This window comes from Schistocerca cancellata, chromosome 4, assembly GCF_023864275.1.
Source record: "Schistocerca cancellata isolate TAMUIC-IGC-003103 chromosome 4, iqSchCanc2.1, whole genome shotgun sequence".
NCBI classification, from domain to species: Eukaryota; Metazoa; Arthropoda; class Insecta; order Orthoptera; family Acrididae; genus Schistocerca; species Schistocerca cancellata.
In genome coordinates, this window is record NC_064629.1 from 327,645,189 (window position 1) to 327,672,533 (window position 27,345).

General features: G+C 44.3%; 1 long non-coding RNA gene across 1 annotated transcript in view; it reads right to left on the reverse strand.

Moving 5' to 3' along the window:
- The window catches only part of LOC126183809 (uncharacterized), a 280,828-nt gene extending 270,993 nt beyond the window's left edge, over positions 1 to 9,835 (reverse strand). Inside the window, exon 1 of the long non-coding RNA XR_007536818.1 lies at positions 9,780 to 9,835. This is a non-coding gene — a long non-coding RNA (uncharacterized LOC126183809). The remainder of the gene's footprint in view (positions 1 to 9,779) is intronic.
- Positions 9,836 to 27,345: the final 17,510 nt, after the last annotated feature.

Sequence of the window (27,345 nt, forward strand, 5' to 3'; positions counted from 1 at the left end):
GATCGAAATTACTCTTAACAACAACAACTAAAAAACAAACTGAAACCTTAAAAATAACTCCAGAGCAAATACTCATCAATTCCGGTACTGTTGCTCGAAGTCAGTTCTGCAACTCAGTATTACAGTCTGTCCCTAATGGAGAAGTTGATCTTGAAATGCTTTTTTGCGATGAATCTTGGCTGCATTTACCGCAGAACAATCGATGTTGGATTTCTGAAAATTCTCATCACTAGCATCAAGCCCCTCTGCATGGGCTGAAGAAGCAAGTTTGATGAACGGTCAGTGCAAGACGAATTATTCAACCTATCTCTTTTCACCAAACAGTAAGTTCTGATAAGTGTGTGGACAATGTACACCGAAGCGCCAAAGAAGCTGGTATAGGCATGCGTATTCAAATGCAGAGATATGTAAACAGGCAGAATACGGCGCTGCGGTCGGCAATGCCTCTATAAGACAAGTGTCTGGCGCAGTTGTTAGATCGGTTACTGCTGCTACAATGGCAGGTTATCAGAATTTAAGAGAGTTTGAACGTGGTGTTGTAGTCGACGCACAAGCGATGGGACACAGCATCTCCGAGGTAGCGATGAAGTGGGGGTTTTCCCGTACGATCAGTTCGCGAGTGTACTGTGAATATCAGGAACCGGTAAAACATCAAATCTCCGACATCGCTGCCGCCGGAAAAAGATCATGCAAGAATGGGGTTAACGACGACTGAAGAGAATCATTCAGCGTGACAGAAGTGAAACCCTTCCGCAAACTATTGCAGATTTCAGTGCTGGGCCAGCAACAAGTGTTTCTGCTTTTCAAAAGTCAAGAAATACTGCTGCATTTATCTGACTGCTTTGATCCCTGGCTCTCAGAAAGTCATGTGAGAAAAACGCTAGGTTTCGCATGACCAATGTTTTCGGAAATCATCCTGGGTGGCATTGGTGAGGTCATTCTGTTCCAAATACCTCATTCCGCTTGAGCTTGATATAAGCTCTAAGATTCTACAACAGATGGATGTCAAAGATACTGGACAGTAGCTCCGTGGATCAGTTTTTTACCCTTCTTTTAGACAAGTGTGACGGTGCTTTCCGCACCTAGGGGGTACCACACCCTGTCCGAGATTTTCAGCATATTATAGTTAAAAGAGAGACTAACACAGTCGAAAATTATGTAAAGAATCTGACAAGGATTCCACCGGCGGATACTAGAGCTTTCAGTTCCAGCGATTTGACCTATTTTCAACACGATTGATACTAATATCTATATCGCTTATTTTGCTATAGTGCGAGAAATAAATAGGGGCAATACTCACGAATTTTCGTTTGTAAAGGGCATTTTGGAAACAGACTTCAGAATTTATATTTTAGCTTTCCTACTCTTCATTTCAGTTCCTGTGTCATCCATGAGTGTTGACCACTAACTTTGGTGCCACTGACAGTCTTGACATATGACCGGAATTTCTTTGGGGTTTTTGTGAGGTTTTTCGATAGAATCCTGCTGCGGTAGTAACTAATAGCTTCACGCATAGCCCTTTCGACATCCAAATGTGTTTCATTTTGCCTCTGTCAATCGATAGCATATTTTATGTTTTCCACTTATTCTACAGTTGCCGCTGCCTTTTTAGAAGTTTTTTTATGGGGGTTATATACCATGGAGGGACCCTCCATCACGAACTGTCCTACTAGGTACATACGTATCCAGTGCTTGGTCAATAATTCTTTTAAATTTCAACCACAGTTCCTCTACATGCTCTTCTTCCAAGTTTCTCATTGAGACATGACGCTGCGCTCTACCTAGTTTTCTGAACCTATAAATCTGTCTACTTATTTTAGCAGTACTTTGTATTTTATTAATCATTGTTGCCACAACTTTGTCATAGTCAGTGATGGCAGTTTTAAAGTTGACATCCCCAGAGCATTCAGTTTTATATGTTGCCATTATAGTCAATATATTTCTGTCATGAGTGGACTTCCGAACTATCTGTTGTATGTAAGATTGAGAGAAGACTATCAATATTTTTTCGTACGATGTCTTGTCATACCTAGCACTTGAAGTTATCCCATCTGAGTGGTGAATGGTTAAGTTCACCCTTAGTGATGACAGTATCACTAGAGAACTGTGATTTTCTCGAAAGTTTTCCATTACATCTATGGGTCAGACTGGTAGTCGACAAAAAGATTCAGTTACACGTTTATGCCCATCCTTGAAACTAAGTCTTTCCCAAGAAATCACTCATACAGCTTAAATATCTATTTAGGTAGATTTGAGTTTCTTATGTACTGGAGCAAATATATTACCTCCATTTTCCATTATCTCATTCTTACAATGTATATCTCGATTTACTTAAAATAATCTCACTAACATAGTTTGTACATCTTATTATGTGAGCCACATGGCTTTTTAGGAGCATTTCATACCCTGACTCTTTTTTGCGAATTCTTTGGAAGTTGACGAATTATAATGCTTCTGTCAATGAGGGAATTTCTTTTTATCTTTCACTTACACTTCTTTATATCACTATCTGGAATGCACTCGACTCAGAATGAGGGGCCCGCATCTCGTGGTCGTGCGGTAGCGTTCTCGCTTCCCACGCCCGGGTTCCCGGGTTCGATTCCCGGCGGGGTCAGGGATTTTCTCTGCCTCGTGATGGCTGGGTGTTGTGTGCTGTCCTTAGGTTAGTTAGGTTTAAGTAGTTCTAAGTTCTAGGGGACTTATGACCACAGCAGTTGAGTCCCATAGTGCTCAGAGCCAATCAGAATGAGGGGACCACGATCGTTTCTATGTGCAGATCGCTACAAAAGAATGGCCCTGACTAACAATAACCTATACCTTTCATGAATCACTTACCTCACAAAAATCTTCGTTACTCACAAGGGAACCTCGCCATCGCACCTCCCTCAGATTTAGTTATAAGTTGGCACAGTGGATAGGCCTTGAAAAACTGAACGCAGATCAATCGAGAAAACAGGAAGAAGGTGTGTGGAACTATGAAAAAACTAAGCAAAATATACAAATTGAGTAGTCCATGCGCAAGACAAACGGTTCAAATGGCTCTGAGCACTATGGGACTTAACTTCTAAGGTCATCAGTCCCCTAGAACTTAGAACTACTTAAACCTAACTAACCTAAGGACATCACACACATCATGCCCGAGGCAGGATTCGAACCTGCGACCGTAGCGGTCACGCGGTTCCAGACTGTAGCGCCTTTAACCGCTTCGCCACACTGGCCGGCCCATGCGCAAGACAGGCAACATCAAGGATAATGTGAGCTCAGGAGCGCCGTGGTCCCGTGGTTAGCGTGAACAGCTGCGGAACGAGAAGTCCTTTGTTCAAGTTTTCTCTCGACTGAAAAATTTAATTTTTTATTTTCAGACAATTATTATCTGTCCGTCCGTCCGTCCGATACGAGGTAACTGCGCCGTAGTATGGGGACGCTACACCTAAACAAAACATCGAAACACACTTCTTTGGGAGTGATTATCACATCCACAAGAAAACCTAAATCGGGCAAGGTAGAAGAATCTTTTTACCCATTCGCCAAGTGTACAAGTTAGGTGGGTCGACAACATATTCCTGTCATGTGACGCACATGCCGTCACCAGTGTCGTATAGAATATATCAGACGTGTTTTCCTATGGAGGAATCGGTTGACCTATGACCTTGCGATTAAATGTTTTCGGTTCCCATTGGATAGGCACGTCCTTTCGTCTACTAATAGCACGGTTTTGCGGTGCGGTCGGAAAACACAGACACTAAACTTATTACAGTGAACAGAGACGTCAATGAACGAACGGACAGATCATAACTTTGCGAAAATAAAGAAAGTAAACTTTTCTCTCGAGGGAAGACTTGAACCAAGGACCTGTCGTTACGCAGCTGCTCACGTTAACCACGGTACCACCGCGCTCCTGAGCTCAGCCTATCCTTGATGTTGCGTATCTTGCGCATGGACTACTCAATTTGTATATTTTGCTTAGTTTTTTCATAGTTCCACACAACTTCTTCCTGTTTTCTCGATTGATCTGTGTTCAGTTTTTCAAGGCCTATCCACTGTGCCAACTTATAACTAAATCTGAGGGGGGTGCGATGTGGAGGTTCCCTTGTCAGTCTACTGCAATACGGCGTACGCCAATACTGCCAGCTGAATAAAAAAATGGTTCAAATGGCTCTGAGCACTATGCGACTTAACTTCTGAGATCATCAGTCCCCTAGAACTTAAAATAACTTAAACCTAACTAACCTAAGGACATCACACACACCCATGATTCGAACCTGCGGCCGTAGCGGTCGCTCGGTTCCAGACTGTAGCGCCTAGAACCGCTCGGCCACCCCGACCGGCGCTGAATAAAAGATTCTAACTACTGAAGGCACTAACTACTGATAGGCATAGTTAGCAAATGAAAGATTTTGATAGAGAACAAACAATGTATTTACCTTAACAATGTTCAAAAGTCGTCATCTATATATATCTGTTCATGATATCCAATATTATAAATTTACTCTTTCCGATGGACACACGTCCAGATCGTCCGCTCTCAAAATTCTGCCATCTCTCTCCCCACATCCACCACTGCTGGCGGCTCACCTCCAACTGCGCAACGCTACGCGCTGTTCACATCCAACTGCCCAAGTCTAGCAAATATTCCAACAATGCAAACCAGCCACAGACTGCACGCAGCACAGTCAGTGATTTTCATACAGGGCGCTACGTGGCGTTACCAACATAAAAACCTAAACAGCCTCCTTACACACGGTACAGAGGCAGAACCAGCTCTCATCAGTAGATACAACTGACCTCCACCCTTCCCTGCAATGTGTTCTCACTTGACACTACTTAAGTCGCACACAGCAGTGATTTGGCGTCAGTGGAATGCACAATACAGGGCGTCTGGCTGGGAGGTGTTCTTGAAGTAATCGGTTTGTAACAGTTCGTAGTGACACTGTGGTGCCAATTGCTGCTGAAACTGCTGTAGACGCAGTACGATGTGCCAGAGCGATCTGCCGAACACAATGGTTTTCCTTCCCGCTAGCGCCACGTGGCTGTCTGGAGCCCGGTCTCCTTGCAGCCGTGCATTCCCGTGACCATCCCTGCCAGCAGTTAGGTACTGTGCTACATTCCGGCCAATTCTTTTTGCAGTATAGTAGAAGTAACATACAGTTCCTCTTGGCCCTGACACACAGGTTCAGTGGTAAGTAGCAAAGCTGTGTGGAAGGAAATAACAACATCGGTTTATTTACAAACAACGTGTTGTAGTAGAGTATTTTGGAAACAGACGTCTTCTATAAGCTTTGAATTCAGCCTGTATTATACCGTGTCCAATAAGTGCGAATACATACATTGCAACACAGTTTGCAAAGTCAGCTTCTACGAACGTGATGGGCTCGATACTTACACTCTTTGGTATAGGGCAAATACAGGTATTCGCGCATTGCGCCACTTGGTCTAAAGTCTCAACAAAGTCATAGCACGACCCTCTTACGAAAAGATGCCAGCTTGTTAGTCTATCTACTGCAAATGCTAGTGTACAGTATAGATCATACATATTCAGGAAGCACACAGGGCTGGCATCTGGGAGGACAACGGTTCAATACCATGTCTGGCCATTCTGATTTAGGTTTTCCGTGATTTCCCTAAATCGCTTCAGGCAAATGCCTGAATGGTTCCTTAGAAAGGACGCTGCCGACTTCCTTCCGCATCCTTCCTTAATCCGATGAGTGGCCGAGCGGTTCTAGGCGCTGCAGTGTGGAACCGCGCGACCGCTTCGGTCGCAGGTTCGAATCCTGCCTCGGGCATGGATGTGTGTGATGTCCTTAGGTTAGTCAGGTTTAAGTAGGGGGACTGATGACCTCAGCAGTTAAGTCCCATAGTGCTCAGATCCATTTGAACCTTAATCCGATGAGACAGATGACCTCGCTGTTTGGCCCAAATCTACCCAACATACACTCCTGGAAATTGAAATAAGAACACCGTGAATTCATTGTCCCAGGAAGGGGAAACTTTATTGACACATTCCTGGGGTCAGATACATCACATGATCACACTGACAGAACCACAGGCATATAGACACAGGCAACAGAGCATGCACAATGTCGGCACTAGTACAGTGTATATCCACCTTTCGCAGCAATGCAGGCTGCTATTCTCCCATGGAGACGATCATAGAGATGCTGGATGTAGTCCTGTGGAACGGCTTGCCATGCCATTTCCACCTGGTGCCTCAGTTGGACCAGCGTTCGTGCTGGACGTGCAGACCGCGTGAGACGACGCTTCATCCAGTCCCAAACATGCTCAATGGGGGACAGATCCGGAGATCTTGCTGGCCAGGGTAGTTGACTTACACCTTCTAGAGCACGTTGGGTGGCACGGGATACATGCGGACATGCATTGTCCTGTTGGAACAGCAAGTTCCCTTGCCGGTCTAGGAATGGTAGAACGATGGGTTCGATGACGGTTTGGATGTACCGTGCACTATTCAGTGTCCCCTCGACGATCACCAGTGGTGTACGGCCAGTGTAGGAGATCGCTCCCCATACCATGATGCCGGGTGTTGGCCCTGTGTGCCTCGGTCGTATGCAGTCCTGATTGTGACGCTCACCTGCACGGCGCCAAACACACATACGACCATCATTGGCACCAAGGCAGAAGCGACTCTCATCGCTGAAGACGACACGTCTCCATTCGTCCCTCCATTCACGCCTGTCGCGACACCACTGGAGGCGGGCTGCACGATGTTGGGGCGTGAGCGGAAGACGGCCTAACGGTGTGCGGGACCGTAGCCTAGCTTCATGGAGACGGTTGCGAATGGTCCTCGCCGATACCCCAGGAGCAACAGTGTCCCTAATTTGCTGGGAAGTGGCGGTGCGGTCCCCTACGGCACTGCGTAGGATCCTACGGTCTTGGCGTGCATCCGTGCGTCGCTGCGGTCCGGTCCCAGGTCGACGGGCACGTGCACCTTCCGCCGACCACTGGCGACAACATCGATGTACTGTGGAGACCTCACGCCCCACGTGTTGAGCAATTCGGCGGTACGTCCACCCGGCCTCCCGCATGCCCACTATACGCCCTCGCTCAAAGTCCGTCAACTGCACATACGGTTCACGTCCACGCTGTCGCGGCATGCTACCAGTGTTAAAGACTGCGATGGAGCTCCGTATGCCACGGCAAACTGGCTGACACTGACGGCGGCGGTGCACAAATGCTGCGCAGCTAGCGCCATTCGACGGCCAACACCGCGGTTCCTGGTGTGTCCGCTGTGCCGTGCGTGTGATCATTGCTTGTACAGCCCTCTCGCAGTGTCCGGAGCAAGTATGGTGGGTCTGACACACCGGTGTCAATGTGTTCTTTTTTCCATTTCCAGGAGTGTATTCAGGACACTCGAATGTTGTTGTAAATGTGTGCATCGCCTAAAGTTAATTCAAGCAGTGTCTCACCATGCGTATCAAGTACTATCACCTTAAGTACAATGACAGGAACATCAATAGGAGTATGAGGCGGATCATATTCTGTCGTCATTTTCTTCACTGTATAGTCCATCACACAGCATAGATAGTCCGACTCATCCGATGAATATTCCATTTTAATACCGAGACGTTGTACGTTTTCCGCCCCTATAACTACTTCAAAGTCTTTATCTGGTGCTAGGCCTACATTCATGCGTTTAGAGCCACTGGTGATCACATTGTGCTTGTTGGAAGGATGTGACTGCTGTGGCTGCAATCAGAGCCATGCCAAGGTGATCCTGCACCCGTGGCAGAACCGCCAAGGCTACGCCATCCCCTCCCACCCCAGAATTTTCTCTATACTCATTTAGTAAACTTTGTAATTTGTAAGGTAGGTTTAATAAAAGTGAAGCGTTATTGAAAACTATTTCTTAAATGAGCTACACAGACGAAACGATACAAACTGCTGGACTGTACGTGCAGCCACATCTGAGGATTATCTGTGAAGGGGCCAGAGTGGTTCCTGGAGAGAGCCAACAGCCTTTCGGTAGTCGTAGGAGCAGTAGTCTGCATGATTGACTGATCTGGCCTTGTAACGTTAGCCAACATCGCCTTACTCTGTTGGTACTGTAAACGACTGATATCAAGGTGAAACTATAGCTGCCCCTAGGGCATGCTGCTCTACTGTATGGTTAAATAATGATGGAATTCTCTCGGGTAAATTATTCCAGAGATAAAACAGTCCCCCATTCGAATCTCTGGATTGGGATGTCATCACCAGGAAGAACAAAACTGGCATTCTGCTGGTTGGACGTGTAACGTTAAATACCTTAAAAGGGTTGACAGATTACAGAATTCAAAAAATGAAGTTGGTAAGTTGTAATTAGATGTAGTGTGAATTAGTGAAGTGCGGTTACAGGAAGTACTGAATTTCTGGTAACGTCAGTACAGAGTTATCAACAGAAAATCAGATAGGGATAATGCAGGACTAGGTCTAATACTGAATAAGAAAATAGGAACGTGGGTAAGCTATTATAAGCAGCATAGAGAACTCACTGTCGTAGCCAAGATAAACACGGAGCCAACACCCACCACAGTAATAAAAGTTTGTATGCCAACTAGCTCCGCAAATGATGAAGACATTGAAAGAATGTATGATGAAATATTATAAATTATTCAAATAGATGAAGGAGATGAAAATTTAATTGTGATGGATTACTGGAATCGGTTCTGGCGCTGCAGTCCGGAACCGCGGGACTGCTACGGTCGCAGGTTCGAATCCTGCCTCGGGCATGGGTGTGTGTGGTGTCCTTAGGTTAGTTAGGTTTAAGTAGTTCTAAGTTCTAGGGGACTTATGACCTAAGATGTTGAGTCCCATAGTGCTCAGAGCCATTTGAACCATTTGATTACTGGAATCCTCTAGTAGTCTACGGAATAGAAGGAAAAATGGTGGCAGAACATGTACTGGAGGAAAGGAATAAAAGAGGAAGCTCCCCTGTATAATTTTCCACAGAGCATAATTTAATAATCGCCAACACATGGTTTAAGAATCACGTAAGATTTTTATATATGAGGAAGAGACTTGGGGACACTGGAAGCTTTCAGATTGATTATGTAATAGTGACACAGAGATTTCAGATACAGATTATAAACTATGAGACATTTCAAGTGGGAGATGTGGACTCTGACCATAATTAATTGGTCGTAAACTTCTTAATAAAACTGAAGATATTGTAAAAATTTGGGAAATTAAGGAGATAGGTGATGGATAAATTGAAGCAACCGAAGATTGATGAGAGTGTCACAGGGAGCATTAGGCAAAACTGGACTGAAGCAGGGGAAAGGAATACAATAGAAAACGAATAGGTAGCTTTGAGAGGTGAAATAGTGAATGCAGCAGAGGGTCATAACAAATAAAACGGCAAGACGTAGGAGAAATCCGTGGATAATTCAGGATATATTGTATGTAACAGACGTAAGGGGAAAATATAGAAATGCTGACGAAACGAAATACAGACACCTGAAAAATGAGATTGACAGGAAGGGCAGAAAAATCTTTCTAAGAATGGGGCGAGAATAAATACAAAGTTGTAGAAGCATACATAACCAGAGCAAAGACAGATGAAATCCACAGGAAAATTAAAGAGACCTTTGGGGGAAGAGATACAACTGCAGAAATTTGTATCAAGAGCTCACATAGGACGCCAGTGGGTAACAAAAAGGGAAAGCTGAAATGTGGAGGAAATACACTCTAAGACAAAGTCCGCCGCTCGTGGTCTCGCGGTAGCGTTCTCGCTTCCCGAGCACGGGGTCCCGGGTTCGATTCCCGGCGGGGTCAGGGATTTTCACCTGCCTCGAGATGACTGGGTGTTTGTGTTGTCCTCATCATTTCATCATCATCCAGGAAAGTGGCGAAATTGGACTGTGCAAAAGATTGGGTACTTGTACGGGCGCTGATAACCACGCAGTTGAGCGCCCCACAAACCAAACATCATCATCATCATCACTCTAAGACAAAAAAGAACACACCACAATGGAATTATTCGAATGGGACGGAAATCGGCAGATGGAATGTACATGTAGAGACAAACAAATGGTTATACTTTCAGAAAAATTGGATGATATATTCAAGAGAAAGATCTTCACAAATTAAGCAAGTCAGTAACGATTATGTCCACATCTGGCCCTATGCAAGCATTTGGCATTGACTGGTAGAACTGTTCGATGCCCTTCTGAGGGATATCGTGCCAAACTGTCGAACTGGCACGTTAGATCCTCAAAATCCCGAGTTGGTTGGGGCACCCTGTCCATAATGTTCCAAACGTTCTCATTTGGGGATAGATCCGGCGGTCTTCCTGGTCAAGATAGGCTTTGGTAAGCACGAAGATAAGCAGTAGAAACTCTCGCCGTATGGAGGCGGGCATTATCTTGCTGAAACATAAGGCCAGGATGGCTTGCTATGAAAGGCAAGAAAACGAGGCGTAGAATATCGTCTACGTACCACTGTGTTGTAAAGGTGCCGCGAATAACAACCAAAGGAGTCTTGGTGTGAAAGGAAATGATATCTCACACTATCAGTCCTGGTTGCCTGGCCGTATGGCGGGCGAAAATTAGGTTTCTATCCCACCACTCTCCGGGGTATCTCCAGACATGTCTTCACTGGTCATCGCGGCTCTATTCGAAGCGAGAATCATCACTGAAGACAATTCTACTCCAGTAAATGAGATTACAGGCCGAAGACTTGACTGGAGACGCCCCAGATAGCGGTGGTGTACCAACCTGACACTCGCCCGCCACACGGTCCGACAGCCAGGTGTGATGGTTTGGGATACCAGTTCACTTCATAGCAGGAGCCCTTTGGTTGCCATCCGCTGCTTCATTACAGCGCGGCAACACGTCTACGATATTCTTCGCCCTGTTTTGTTGTCTTTTATGCCAAGCCATCCTGGACTTACATTGCATCAAGGTAATAATGCCCACCCGCACACAGCGAGAGTTCCTACTACTTCTATTCGTGCTTGCCAGACGCTACCTCGGCCAAGAAGAACGTCGGATCTCTCCCCAATTGAGAACGTTTGGAGCATTAAGAGTAGTTCCCTCCAACCAGCTCGGGATTTTGACGGTATAACGTTCCAATTGGACAGAATTTGACATGATATCCCTCAATAGGACGACCACAAGTCTGTCAATCAATGCCAAGCCGAACAATTATTCGCATAAAGGGCAATGGTGGACCACGAAGTTTGATTTGCTAAATTTATGAATCTCTTTCTCTTGAATAGCTCATCCAATTTTTTGGAAATTGGGATCAATTGTTTGTCTGTACATTTACATCACATCTACCGATTTCTGTCCCATTTGGATAATTCCTTTGTGTTGCGTCGTTTTTCTGTGTCTTAGAGTGCATATACAGCTGGTCCCGAAACTATTCGATCAAATTAATAGGGAGTTAGAGAACATCAAAACAAATATATTTCTATAAGTTACATATGGTTGTAATTTTAGGGAACATTTTGTTAGTAGTGCTGACGTAAGCTGTTGTGTCAGAGTCGCTGACTGGGAATATATACTGACATTCAAATATCCCAGCCGGCCGGGGTGGCCGAAAGGTTCTAGGCGCTACAGTCTGGAACCGCGCGACCGCTACGGTCGCAGGTTCGAATCCTGTCTCGGGCATGGATGTGTGTGATATCCCCATTTCCGATGTTTGGGCACATGTGAATCCACGAGGTACTCGACCTCGGGCTCATCAATGGCGATTTGGTGTTAATATGTGGGACGGCATTGCCAGTAATAGATTGATTGGTTCTTAAATTCTTCTATTCCCCTCGTGGAACAAGTGTTGCCAGAACTGCTGGAGGATGTACCTCTGTAACGCTCTCTGTTATAACAGGCCTCAGAAAGCCCACTGTTCCGAAAGACCACCATGCCTTCCTCAGCCGAAGGAAGTCACTGGATGCGCACATGGATGGCGTGGTATCAGCAGACCGTCCTCCTGGCCGTTGTCAGTTTTCGTGACCGGAACCGCTACTTTTTAATAAAGTAGCTCCTCAATTGGCGTCACAAGGGCTGAGTGCACTCCAGTTACCAAGTGCACTTGGTTGGCCAGAACGATCACCCATACAAGTGCTAGCCAAGTCTAACAGCCCTTAACTTCGATGACCTGACGGGAACCGGTTTTAATACTGTCGCAAGGCCGCTGGCGACTACTTCTGAATGTTAGACAAAGGATGTATTTCCAGCATGATAGAATGCCAGCCCATTTCATTATTGCTGTGAGGAATCATCCGATAACCATCTTCAGGAATCGAGGGATCGTCCGAGTTGCTCCTGTGGTCAGGCCACCCAGGTCACCTGACATCACGTATCTGAATTTCTAAAATGAAGCAGCTGGTTTATGTAACCATTGTGGAAAAAGATGAAGACCTCGTAGCTAGAATTTCCGACGCTGCTGATACCATTACGTACATGCCAGCAGTCTTCGAAAGGACACGATAATCCATGGCCCATTGATGTACTGCGTGCCTACAGGCCTGTTCCTGTGAATGACAATGTTGTAATTAGTATGCTAAACTACCTTCTGTGTAAATCACCGCCTGCATCAGAAACTGCCATCGGGGACCATGTGTACAATAACTAAATATGTTTGTTTTGATGTTCTCTATAAATAATTGTTGAGAACATATTCGTTCCAAGAATTATGTTTTGTAGTAGTTTAGTTTCCAGCGCACAAACTGCTTCGGTATGCCACTGAAGTCAAATTTAGTAGCTGTGTCGCATTCTGTCGTCAATACAGTTAAATTTGACACTCTACGTTATATAAACTCGACCGTAAGCAGTTTTTTTTCCTTGCTCTTCATCCGCCCCCTCAGCTGAGTGGTAGCTGGCACAGTAGTTCGGCGTGTACGGTCAGAGGGTTAGTTGTCCTCTGTGATAAAAAATAAAATAAAATAAAATGGATCAACGATGAAATTCAGTGGGTGTCATGCGATATCCACCCTGAACAAATGCAACGTACAATAACGAACAAAATGAGATTGTGTCTGACTGCTATTCAGTGATCCCGTGTTCGACTCCCGGCTGGGTTGGAAATTTTTCTCCGCTCAGGAAGTGGGTATTGTGTCCTCCTCCTCATCATTTAATCATCATCGACACACAAGTGGCCCAGTGTGGCATCGACTGAAAAGACTTGCAACGTCGCAGGGGCTTCGGACCATCAACGCCATACGATCATTTAATTTAATTTCGTCAACCTTAATCTACTGAAATTGCAATGAAAACATGCTGCAGACACTGGAATTGTCATAAATATTCTCAATCGATGTTTGGCTAAGCATCTTGTAACCCTCACTTCGGGAAGAAAAAAACTTCAAAATATCCAAAACGAAACCTGTGTCATGGCTCTTCAACAGTTTTTTCTAATGGAATTTGCAAGCCACTATTTCATTAACTAGGTCAGCTGTATCAAAATTTCTGCTACATTTGGTACCAAAATCTGCTGCATATTTTTCAAAATAAGATACAGAATTCTCATTCAAAGCATTCCTAACAGGAAATTAAAGTGAGATGAAATGGTATGTTAGATGTGAGATCTATTTCTCATTTCTCGTTTTATTCTATCAAATACACTACTGGCCATTAAAATTGCTACGCCAAGAAGAAATGCAGATGATAAACTAGTATTCATTGGACAAATATATTATACTAGAACTGACATGTGATTACATTATCACACAGTTTGGGTGCATAGATCCTGAGAAATCAATACCCAGAACAACCACCTTTGGCCGTATTAACGGCCTTGATACGCCTGGGCATTGAGTCAAACAGAGCTTGGATGGCGTGTACAGGTACAGCTGCCTATGCAACTTCAACACGATACCACAGTTCATCAAGAGTAGTGACTGGCGTATTGTGACGAGCCAGTTGCTCGGCCACCATTGACCAGACGTTTTCAATTGGTGAGAGATCTGGAGAATGTGCTGGTCAGGGCAGCAGTCGAACATTTTCTGTATCCAGAAAGGCCCGTGCAGGACCTGCAACATGCGGTCGTGCATTATCCTCCTGAAATGTAGGGTTTCGCAGGGATCGAATGAAGGGTAGAGCCACGGGTCGTAACATATCGGAAATATAACGTCCACTGTTCGAAGTGCCGTCAATGCGAACAAGAGGTGACCGAGACGTGTAACCAATGGCACCCCATACCATCACGCCGGGTGATACGAAAGTATGGCGATGACTAATACACGCTTCCAATGTGCGTTCACCGCGATGTCACCGAACACGGATGCGACCATCATGATGCTGTAAACAGAACCTGGATTCATTCGAAAAAATGACGTTTTGCCATTCGTGCACCCAGGTTCGTCGTTGAGTACACCATCGCAGGCGCTCCTGTCTGTGATGCAGCGGCAAGGGTAACCGCAGACATGGTCTCCGAGCTGATAGTCCATACTGCTGCAAACGTCGTCGAACTGTACGTGAAGATGGTTGTTGTCTTGCAAACGTCCCCATCTGTTAACTCAGGGATCGAGACGTGGTTGCACGATCAGTTACAGCCATGCGGATAAGATGCCTGTCATCTCGCCTGCTAGTGATACGAGGCCTTTGCGATCCAGCACGGCGTTCCGTATTACCCTCCTGAACCCACCGATTCCATATTCTGCTAATAGTCGTTGGATCTCGACCAGCGCGAGCAGCAATGTCTCTATACGATAAACCGCAGTCGCGATAGGCTACAATCCGACCTTTATCAAAGTCGGATACGTGATGGTACGCATTTCACCTCCTTACACGAGGCATCACAACAACGTTTCACTAGGCAACGCCGGTCAACTGCTGTTTGTGTATGAGAAATCGGTTGGAAACTTTCCTCATGTCAGCACGTTGTAGGTTCGCCTCCGGCGCCAACCTTGTGTGAATGCTCTGAAAAGTTAATCATTTGCATATCACAGCATCTTTTTCCTGTCGGTTAAATTTCACGTCTGTAGCACGTCATCTTAGTGGTGTAGCAATTTTAATGACCAGTAGTGTAATATTTAGCATTCTAGCTTAAACAGTTTCACTGAAAATCTCAGTTGGCAAAAATCAGAAAGCTTCGGTCAGATAGCAAATTTTCTTTTGCACCCACTCGCCAGTCTTTGAGATCCTACAATACCGTAACGAAGTTGCAGCTCAACCTCCACTGTTGAACATGAGCTGTGTAGGTGGTAGCTGTAAAGCAAGTGCACTGTTAACGGATAACCTGCGTGCCGCCTGTTCGTTAGTAGTTCAAATGGCTCTGAGCACTATACGACTTAACTTCTGAGGTCATCAGTCACCTAGAACTGATCAAACCTAACTAACTTAAGGACATCACACACATCCATGCCCGAGGCAAGATTCGAACCTGCGACCGTAGCGGTCACGAGGTTCCAGACTGAAGCGCCTAGAACCGCACGGCCACACCGGCCAGCGCTCGTTAGTAGTCTTTGCTTGATGAATGGTACTTGGACGAAATGACACTATGGCAACAATGTGCTTTTACATTCTCGGATCAAGAGAAATGCTTCTCGCAGGCAGGCAGTAAGACGTGGTCCAAGAGGAGTCACGTACCTAGCCCGGTTCATTATTAAGTCGTCTCTTTTTTAGGTCAGTTTTTGCCCACCCTCTACGTCTGTGCACTTGGGGGGAACCTTCCCTGCCGAAGCATCGGCACGACACTGGCTGTGCTACGTCATAGTCGGACGACACCAGGTCGGAAAGACATCCAGTGGACAATGGCTGCTGCTGTGTCGTTTCAACACCTGCGTGTCCTGGACTGTACAATATTAATAACAAAGCCCTAAGTATAACGACATACACAATAATAACAATATTAATCAGAGATGGATTGACATAATACATACCGATGGTCTTGTTCCTAGCCGATCGCTGCTGCTGGCAGAGCTTCATGCTGGACAGCAAATGATGACATACTCGCGATCAAATTATTATAAGAAACATTACTCGAAGAGAAGGGAGCTGAACTTAAGATGCAGTTGGTTGGGGGCAGGGGGCTCTCCCCTTTCCCCTTTATGGCCTTAGCACATGCAGACAGAATAGTACGTGCAATTTTTGGTAAGTTATCTTGCAAAGCACTGGGTCGTTGGGTGACTTGCAAATTACTCGAAACTGGGTAGCCGAAAGCATACCGATCCCCTTTGTTACCTTTATGAAAGTCGTTGTCTCCATGGCAGTAAATCTGAGAATGCATAGATCAAATGTACAGTGGTGTCAAAGCATCCCTACCTCCATACTCTACGGAAAACTACAGGTTGCATGGGTATTGTGATATAAATCTACGTTGCTGCATGATGTCGAGCCTTGCGAACTGTGATATATCTACTACTACGTTGATTATGTGATAAGCAAATAGCGATGGGAGATGGGTATGCTTACAGAAAAAATCATGTACTGTGGCGGGGAATACACTGAGTACCGGGACTGCAGACACCTTCCAACAAGCAAACAAGAAATGAAATATGGAACTTAAATTTTTCGAGGTAATAATTAAAGATTTACTTGTACTCTTAGTATACTTTTCGAATTACTTTAGTCTCTTGAGTATGAAATAAGTAGCTGGCTATGCCAAGAGCACCTAGGAAGAACGGAGCTGTAGTGCAAGCATAAAGAAAATACTAGACTGAGGGGCAAAGACAAACAAAAGCTTGTTTTCGATGATCTGGTGAGGCAAAACTCGGAGTAAGGAGGGGATGAGCTAGGACGTGCAGGTGTTCCTCCCGGCGCTGTAACAATTCGCACTGTGGAGCGACAATTGTGTAGACCGTGACGGGCGTGGTAGGCGCGAGGCGCTACGCTGGAGCCGCCAGCTTCCGGCCGTGTGTCGTCACACATGCTCTGACGTCACGCAAGGCCACGCCGCCAAGAATGCCGATCAGCGGGACAGCTGCCCGCAGCGGCGCATCCCAGGCAACTGGTCCACGCTGCGTCCACAAACTACGCGTTTCAAGAAATGAGACCGTATGTTCTGCACCGTATGTGTTACGGGACAAGGTAACACTAATCACAAGCCGCTCAATAGAAACACTGCCCGAACCGAAAGCTAGAAAATTTCTGCAACTGGAGATACACATGTACATTTACATCTGTATTTACATGATTACTCTACAGTTCACAATTAAGTCTGGCAGAGGGTTCATCGAACTAAATTCAAACTATTTCTCTATCATTCCACCCTCGAACAGCGCTAGGAGAAAACGAACACTTAAATCTTTCCGTGCGTGCTCTGATTTCTCTTATTTTATTATGGAAAATTATTTGTCCCTATGTAGCTGGACGCCAACAAAATATTTTCACATTCTGAGGAGAAATTTGGTAATTGAAATATCATGAAAAGATCCCGCCGCGATGAAAAACGCCTTTGTTTTAATGGTTGCCGTCACAATTTGCGAATCATACCCGTGGCACTTCCTCCTCTATTTCGCGATAATACAAAACGAGCTGCCCTTCTTCGGACTTTTTCGATGCCCTCCGTCAATCCTAACTGATGCGGATCCCACACTGCACAGAAATACTCTAGAAGAGGGCAGACAATCGTGGTGTAAGCAGTCTCTTTAGTACACTGTTGCATTTTCTAAGTGTTCTGCCAATAAATCGCTGTCTTCGGTTCGCCTTCTCCACAACATTACGTATGTGATCGTTCCAATTTAAGTTATTCGTAATTGTAATCGCTAAGTATTTAGTTCAATTTTTAGTCTTTAGATTTGTGTGATTTATCGTGTAACCAAAATTTAGCCAATTCCTTTTAATATTCTTGTGAATGACTTCGCAATTTTCGTTGTCACTTTTTTGCACCATATTGATATCTTGTCTAAACCATTTTGCAATTAGTTTTGACCATCTGATAACTTTGCAAGGCAGTAAATCACAGCATCATCTACAAAAAATCTACGAGGCTGCTCCGATTATCTCCTAAATCCTTTATGTATAACAGGAATAGGAGAGGACCCACAACCCATCTTTAGGGAATGGCAAATATTACTTCTGTTTTACTCGATGACTTTCCATCCGTTACTACGAACTGTGACCTTTCTGACAGGAAATCATGAATCCTTTCGCACAACTGAGACGATGCTCCATAGGCATGCAGTTTAGTTAGAAGTTGCTTGTGAGGAACGGTGTCAAAAGCCTTCTGGAAATCTAAAAATAAGGAAACAATTTGTCGTCCCCTGTCGATAGCACTCATTACTTCGTGAGAATAATGGGCTATTTGTGTTGAACAAGAACGATCTTTTGTCAATCTGTGTTGGCTAACTGTCAATAAATCGTTTCCTTCGAGATAATTCATAATGTTGGAACACAGTATATGTTCCAAAATTCTAGTGCAAATTGACGTCAGCAATATGGGTCTGTAATTCTGCGGATTACGCCTATTTCCTTCCTTTTGTATTTGTGTGACTTGCGCAACTTCCCATTCCTTAGGCACGGATCTTTCGATGACAGAGCGGTTGTATATGTCTGCTAAGTATGGAGCTATTGTATCAGCATACTCTATAAAAGAAAGAGGTAACAAAACTGTTATACCTTTACCACGAGGACAAAAGAGTTAATAAGAACATGGCCACTCTTAGCTGACACACATGCTCCCTGTGAACTCTGCCGCCATTGCTAACAAGAAACTGTGCATACAGGCCTACGGGAGGCCATAGTGGCTGACAGGTTTCATTTCGTCTTTTCAAAGCACCTGAGAAATGCTCTGTTACGTTCATATGCGGAAACATCTTTGTCTAGTTTATGCAGTCCATATTTTCACCTCTGTTTAATTCATCCACCGAGGTGTCTCATATCTGTATGACTAGGGCCTTACAGTCACCTCTGATCACTATTAACGATTTGAAGAAATTGCATACATCCATTCAACATGCAGCCTCCCAAAAACATTACCAAACTAGCCTCTTTCATCGATGGTATCGGCTACCAGTTTCTCTGAAAACGAATATGCGACGATAATCATTGTAAAAAATGAAAAGGGATTTATAAGCGAAGGGCACATTCCTTCATTCATTCATACTTCTGTCTCCACACTGAACTGCCGTGACGGAACACACACTGCTGAGCTTCAGACTTACAGGTCAACTACTCTCCGCTCCTGGTACTCAGCCTAGAGAGTAGCATTCCAAAAGATTGGGAAAGGCCACAGGTCATCCCCGTTTTCAAGAAGGGACATCGAACAGATGTGCAGAACTATAGACCTGTATCTCTAACGTCTATCAGTTGTAGAATTTTGAAACACGTATTATGTTAGAATATAATGACTTTTCTGAAGACTAGAAATCTACTCTGTAGTAATCAGCATGGGTTTCGAAAAAGAAACCCAGCTCGCGCTATTCGTCCCCGAGACTGAAGAGGGCCATAGACACTGATTCCCAGGAAGATGCCGTTTTTCTTGACTTCCGCAAGGCGTTCGATACAGTTCCCCACAGTCGTTTAATGAACAAAGTAAGAGCATATGGACTGTCAGACCAATTGTGTCATTGGATTGAAGAGTTCCTAGATAACAGAATGCAGCATGTCAGTCTCAGTGGAGAGAAGTCTTCTGAAGTAAGAATAATTGCAGGTGTGCTGCAGGGGAGTGTTGTAGGACCGTTGCTATTCACAATATATATAAATGACCTTGTGGATAACATCGGAAGTTCACTGAGGCTTTTTGCGGATGATGCTGTAGTATATCGAGAGGTTGTAACAATGGAAAATTGTATTGAAATGCAGGAGGATCTGCAACGAATTGACGCATGGTGCAGGGAATGGCAATTGAATCTCAATGTAGACAAGTGTAATGTGCTGCGAATACATAGAAAGAAAGATACTGTACCATTTAGCTACAATATAGCAGGCCAGCAACTGGAAGCAGTTAATTCCATAAATTATCTGGGAGTAGGCATTAGGAGTGATTTAAAATGGAATGAGCATATAAAGTTGATCGTCGGTAAGGCAGATGCCAGACTGAGATTCGTTGGAAGAATCCTAAGGAAATGCAATCCGAAAACAAAGGAAGTAGGTTACAGTACACTTGTTCGCCCACTGCTTGAATACTGCTCACCAGTGTGGGATCCGTACCAGATAGTGTTGATAGAAGAGGTAGAGAGATACAACGGAGAGCAGCGCCCTTTGTTACAGGATCATTTAGTAATCGCGAAAACGTTACGGAGATGATAGATAAACCCCAGTGGAAAACCCTGCGGGAGAGACGCTCAGTAGCTCGGTATGGGCTTTTGTTGAAGTTTCGAGAACATACCTTCACCGAGGAGTCAAGCAGTATATTGCTCCCTCTTACTTATATCTCGCGAAGCGACCATGAGGATAAAATCAGAGAGATTAAAGCCCACACAGAGGCATACCGACAATCTTTCTTTCCACAAACGGTACAAGACTGGAATAGAAGGGAGAACCGATAGAGGTACTCAAGGTACCCTCCGCCACACACTGTCAAGTGGCTTGCGGAGTATGGATGTAGATGTAGATGTAGAAACAGCGATTAATGAAGTAGTTGTAAGCTATGCAGACAGTTAATGGATTTTGTTGTGAACCTTGCTGGCAGGATACACTTCGTGCTAGTGATGGACTCGTACCCGGAAGCCACAGAGAGCTGTCCAAGATAATCGATAATGAACTATTTATATACTAGAATTTGGACATATGGTGTTACATCGTGTGGGAGAAGATTCATCAAGAGGCAGCTATCAACGTCCCCATGAGATGCACACTTACAAGAGTATAGTGTATTTAGTACAGGCGGAGCAGCAGTTAAAGCCATATCTTAAACAACATGTGTAAGCTAATTTCAGTTGTATCAAAGGATTACGTTGTAATGTATGCAGTGAGACTTGCTGTCGTCTCTTGGAATAATTCTATGAGCTTAGGTTGGTACTGCAAGGTATGTTATAAAGCCTCACAGTCTCTCATGCGCCAGAAGGACCGATCGGATAGTGATTGAAAGCAATGTGGAACTGGCTAGACGGAGACTACATTTGGTAGGCTGCAGCTACGGCACAAAAATTCCTGGAATCTTGCCTGACTGTCTGTGAAACGTCAATTTTTCGGTCCGTTGGGACGAACTGCGACTCCCTGTCTTGGAGAAGACCAGTGAAGCAAGACAGAGAATGACATTTAGTTGTTTTTCACACTTAAATAGGCTGTATTTGGTTGTTAATTCACTTTTACTTTTTTTCAACTGGCATTGAAGGACGCATCAGACAGCATAACGGCTATTTGTACACCACCCTATGCGTCTCGATCTCTCTCATTTGTTCATTTGGTGATCTATGTTGGAAGAAAGAGTTGATCTTGGAGCCTGCTGGGGGGCTGAGTGCGTGCAAATGTTCGTTCTAAGGTAAAGCCGAAAATGTTGAAGAGGCTTGAGACTCGCTCGACCTGGCCGGTCTCCATTTACCTGAGTGTGAATGGTCAACAGTTACCTGGCCGTAATTCTCTGGGCGGAAAGAAAAAGTGAGCACTGGCCGCACAGTTATCCCTTTAATAGGTTTGTACCGAGCGAGGTGGCGCAGTGGTTAGCACACTGGACTCGCATTCGGGAGGACGACGGTTCAATCCCGTCTCCGGCCATCCTGATTTAGGTTTTCCGTGATTTCCCTAAGTCGTTTCAGGCAAATGCCGGGATGGTTCCTTTGAAAGGGCACGGCCGATTTCCTTCCCAATCCTTCCCTAACCCGAGCTTGCGCTCCGTCTCTAATGACCTCGTTGTCGACGGGACGTTAAACACTAACCACCCCTTAATAGGTTTGAGGTCTTGCCCAATGCTGGAAAAAATATCTGATGCAGCACAGAATCATTTAATCTGTCGGGACCTGGGCCGATCTTGCTGAGAGATCAGGACAAGCGTAGAGAGAAGGATTTCTGGTCATTGGAAACTCCAACGTTGGGCGGGTGATAGATGTTGATGATGATGTTTGGTTTGTGGGGCGCCCAACCGCGCGATTATCAGCGTCCGTACAAATTACCAACCTTTGTTCAGTCCAAGCTCGCCACTTTCAGGAATGATGATGAAATGATGAGGACAAAACAAACACCCAGTCATCCTGAGGCAGGTGAAAATCCATGACCCCGCCGGGAATCGAACCCGGGACCCCGTGCTCGGGAAGCGAGAACGCGCACGCGAAACCACGAGCTGTGGACGATGCTGACAGTGACACAAATACAAGTTGAAGGCAATATAAGTAAGATATTTTATAAGAGAATGTAATATGGAACTCATATGAAAATAGTGATTAACTTGTATCAGAAAACTGATATTTATAATTGATTATGATGTTAATAACTTTAGGCGAAAATATTACATAATTTATCTCATGAATTCTCTTATAAAATTGTCTATACATGATAATGTTAATTGAGACTGAATACGCAACAGGTAAAAAATGTATTTTTGAAAGATTATCTAATGAATTGCTGCTGTTATGTCTCAGTTTTGATCTCTTTTGTTTCAGCCTTTGAAACAGTTGAGGCTCAGTTATGTCTTTTTAATGATGGGCTGGATACTGAAGGATAACGCATATCTATTATCACAAAAGTGTCTGAATTGAAGGTAACAGTTTACAACTTGTGGAATTCAGAGCACGAAATAATGTGAAAGTTTCAGAATTCGAAGTTGAATTCCACGAACTAAAGTCGAGTATCGAGGCTTAAACAAGAGGTTTAGACGAGTCTGTGACGATCTTGTATGAGGATTTCTCCACCTCCGCTATCGTGTGGACACACGTGATTTGATTTTAAAGTATAAGTATAATTATTGACGGAACAGTCTATCTACTAATGATATGATCGCCTGCAACAACAAGAAGATGAGTATTTTTATTTATTTATTATGTTTTATCTGACTTTAGGTGAAATTATTTCGTGTGACCATGACAATCTCGGAGACTTTGGTAGAACTGCGTGCGAATTAACAGGAGAAATATGTTTCTACTTTAGATCAGCCGACGAGCAGTGCAGGAGGGAAGAAATATCGAAGATTGGCTGCTAACATTTTGAAAACAGATAGCGAACAATTAACTGCTAACAACGAACAGTTCACGGAACGTGAGGTAGAAAATTGGAAATTTAAAGTGAAATTGAAGTGAACAGTGAACAGGCTTCAGAACTTCAGGCAAGACTTTCGAAAATTAAATATAAAATAGATTTATACAATGAGCTGAGCAATCTACAATTTTTCAAAGTTGAGTGTAATTGTTTAAGCTTTAAATCAAAAACTGAATGTAACAGTTTGAAACTTGTTCAATTCAAAGGAGAAAATAATATGAGAGTCAGATTTCGAACTTGAATTCCACGAACTAAATTCGAGTATCTAGGCTTAAGTCAGAGGCTCAGACGATTCTATGATGATTTTAAATGAGGATTTCTCCTCATCCTCTATCGTGTGGAGCATTTTAGCACCCCTATTAATCGGTCAGGTCTCACGTACGACGTGGCTGCAAGGGTAGCAGAGTACGTGTGGCGTGTGTATGTGGATTTTTAAGATAGGGAACTCCCTCTACAGACACCATAAGTTACGTACCAAGCTCATAGTTGGAATAATATCAAATTCAATAATTAAAAAATAACATTCATGGTGGTTGATCAGGAAACAGAATGTTGATATCATGACAAGGTCCCTGAACTACAATGAGGCTACAAAAGTCATGGGATACCTCCTAATATCGTGTGGAATCTCCTTTTGCCCGACATAGTGTAGCAACTCGACGTGGAATGGACTCAAGAAGTCGTTGAAAGTCTCCTGCAGAAATACTGAGCGTCGCTGCCTTCATAACAGCCCATAATTGCGAAACTGTTCCCAGTGCAGGATTTTGTGCACGAACTGATCGCTCGATTGTCCCATAAACGTTCGATGGGATTCGCTTCGGGCGATCTGAGTAGCCAGATCATTCGCTCGATTTGTCCAGAATGTTCTTCAAACCAGTCGCGAACAATTATGGCCCGGTGACATGCTGCATTGTCATCTATAAAAATTCCACTGTTGTTTGGGAACATGAAGTCCATGAATAGCTGCAAGTGCTCTCCAGGTAGCTGAACATAACCATTTCCCATCAGTTCATTTGTACCAGAGGACCCTGCTCATTCCATGTAAACACAGCCTACACCATTATGGAACCACCACCAGCTTACACACTACCTTGTTGACAACTTACGTCAATTTTCAATGTCAATGAACTTCACCAACAGCCGTATCCTTTAAGATACATTATTTTATTCTGAAAGCAACCTGTTTTGGCATTTCATTTGCCATCTTCAGGGCCCATACGGTTTTATCCAAATAAACGAACTTGTCTTGTAGCGCCAAAAATCACTCTATATCGTACTGTTACGTCTTCGTATGAAGCAATTGTATAACGGTTGGAATTCACGATATTCAGTGATTTGTGGCGCTGTACTAGTTCGTTAATTTCCATAAAAGCGAATGGGGCCTGAAGATGTCAAAATAAATTGCCGGAACTGGTTGCTTTCAGAATAAAATAAAGTATCTTAAAGTACCGGGTGATCAAAAAGTCAGTATAAATTTGAAAACTTAATAAACCACGGAATAATGTAGATAGAGAGGTAAAAATTCACACACATACTTGGAATGACATGGGGTTTTACTAGAACCAAAAAAAAGCAAAGTTCACAAAATGACCGACAGATGGCGCTGGACAGCAAAACGTGTGTAACTGCTACCGTGACGGTTGAGAGGTACGCCGATATGTTACAGAATCGCATCATCCCCAGCCTGGCTCTTAAACACCTGCTGGAACGTACGATGTTTATTCAGGATGGCGCTCCTCCCCATATTGCTAGACGCGTGAAAGCTCTCTTGCGCGCGTCGTTTGGTGATGATCGTGTGCTCAGCCGCCACTTTCGTCATGCTTGGCCTCCCAGGTCCCCAGACCTCAGTCCGTGCGATTATTGGCTTTGGGGTTACCTGAAGTCGCAAGTGTATCGTGATCGATCGACATCTCTAGGGATGCTGAAAGACAACATCCGACGCCAATGCCTCACCATAACTCCGGACATGTTTCTCAGTGCTGTTCACAACATTATTCCTCGACTACAGCTATTGTTGAGGAATAATGGTGGACATATTGAGCATTTCCTGTAAAGAACATCATGTTTGCTTTGTCTTACATTATTATGCTAATTATTGCTATTCTGATCAGATGAAGCGCCATCTGTCGGACATTTTTGAACTTTTGTATTTTTTTTTTTTTTTGGTTCTAATAAAACCCCATGTCATTCCAAGCATATGTGTCAACTTGTACCTCTCTATCTACATTATTCCGCGATTTATTCAGTTTTCAAATTTATACTGACTTTTTGATCACCCGGTATACGGCTGCTGATGAAGTTTATTGACACTGAAAATTACTTACCAGACGATGTCCCCTGGCCATGCTGAACCAACAGACAAACATATCAATGGCTTCGTGGGATTTACGCCACACCCGAACCCTACTATCACCTCTTACCACATGAAACTGAACAGGCCATGGTTTTCCAGTCGTCTAGGGTCAAACAGATACGGTCACGCGTCCAAGAGAGGCGCTGCAGGCAGGCGACGTCATTCTGTTAACAAAGGCACTTGAGTCAGTCGTCTGCTGCCATGGGCCATTAACGCCAAATTTCGCCATACTGCGCTAAAGGATACAGTCGTCCTACGACCCACATTGACTTCTGCTCTTATTTTACGCATTGTTGCTTATCTGTTAGCACTGACAACTCTAAGCAAACGCCGCTGCATGCGGTCGTTAAGTAACGGCCGTAGGCCACTGCGTTGTCCGTGGCGAGATGTAATGCCCGAAATTTCGTATTCCCCGCACACTCTTGACACTGTGGATCTTAGACTATTGAATTCCCGAACTATTTCTGAAATGGAATGTCCCATGCGACTAGCTGCAACTACCGTTTAGCGTTCAAAGTATGTTAATTCCCGTCGTGCGGCCATAATCACGTTGGAAACCTTTCCACATGAATCACCTGAGTGCAAATGGCAACTCGGCCAATACACTGCCATTTTATACCTTGTGGAAGCAAGGCTAAAGAAAAATCAAGACATTTTCATAGGATTTGTCGACCTGGAAAAAGCGTTCGACAATATAAAATGGTGCAAGCTGTTCGAGATAGTGAGAGACGGGTCATATACAATATAACAACCAAGAGGGAATAATAAGAGTGGACGATCAAGAACGAAGTGCTCGTATTAAGAAGGGTGTAAGACAAGGTTGTAGCCTTTCGCCCCTACTCTTCAATCTGTACATCGAGGAAGCAATGATGGAAATAAAAGAAAGGTTCAGGAGTGGAATTAAAATACAAGGTGAAAGGATATCAATGATACGATTCGCTGATGACATTGCTATCCTGAGTGAAAGTGAAGAAGAATTAAATGATCTGCTGAACGGAATGAACAGTCTAATGAGTACACAATATGGTTTGAGAGTAAATCGGAGAAAGACGAAGGTAATGAGAAGTAGTAGAAATGAGAACAGCGAGAAACTTAACATCAGGATTGATGGTCACGAAGTCAATGAAGTTAAGGAATTCTGCTACCTAGGCAGTAAAATAACCAATGACGGACGGAGCAAGGAGGACATCAAAAGCAGACTCGCTATGGCAAAAAAGGCATTTCTGGCCAAGAGAAGTCTACTAATATCAAATACCGGCCTTAATTTGAGGAAGAAATTTCTGAGGATGTACGTCTGGAGTACAGCATTGTATGGTAGTGAAACATGGACTGTGGGAAAACCGGAACAGAAGAGAAACGAAGCAAGCATTTGAGATGTGGTGGTATAGACGATTGTTGAAAATTAGGTGGACTGATAAAGTAAGGAATGAGGAGGTTCTACGCTGTATCGGAGAGGAAAGGAATATGTGGAAAACACTGATAAGGAGAAGGGACAGGATGATAGGACATCTGCTAAGACATGAGGGAATGACTTCCATGGTACTAGAGGGAGCTGTAGAGGGCAAAAACTGTAGAGGAAGACAGAGATTGGAATACGTCAAGCAAATAATTGAGGACGTAGGTTGCAAGTGCTACTCTGAGATAAAGAGGTTAGCACAGGAAAGGAATTCGTGGCGGGCCGCATCAAACAGCGATACTACCGCCATCTGTATATGTGTATACTGCTACCCCATGACTATCGTCACGTCAGTGTATGTGGGAATACACGCTTTCTAGACGAATTTCATTAATGAAGTCTTCTCGGGTAATCAACCGAGTCGTCGCCTCGTGTTGTCACAACTTTTCGACGAGTTTCGTACTCGTCGTATTCGCCCACATGTTCTGTGGAGGCGCAGTGTATGTCTCCCATGGCATAACACTGCCCACACCGTCCCGCGTCCGTGGCGCGCTGCATATTTCGAGCAGCGTATCTCATGGATGCTGGCG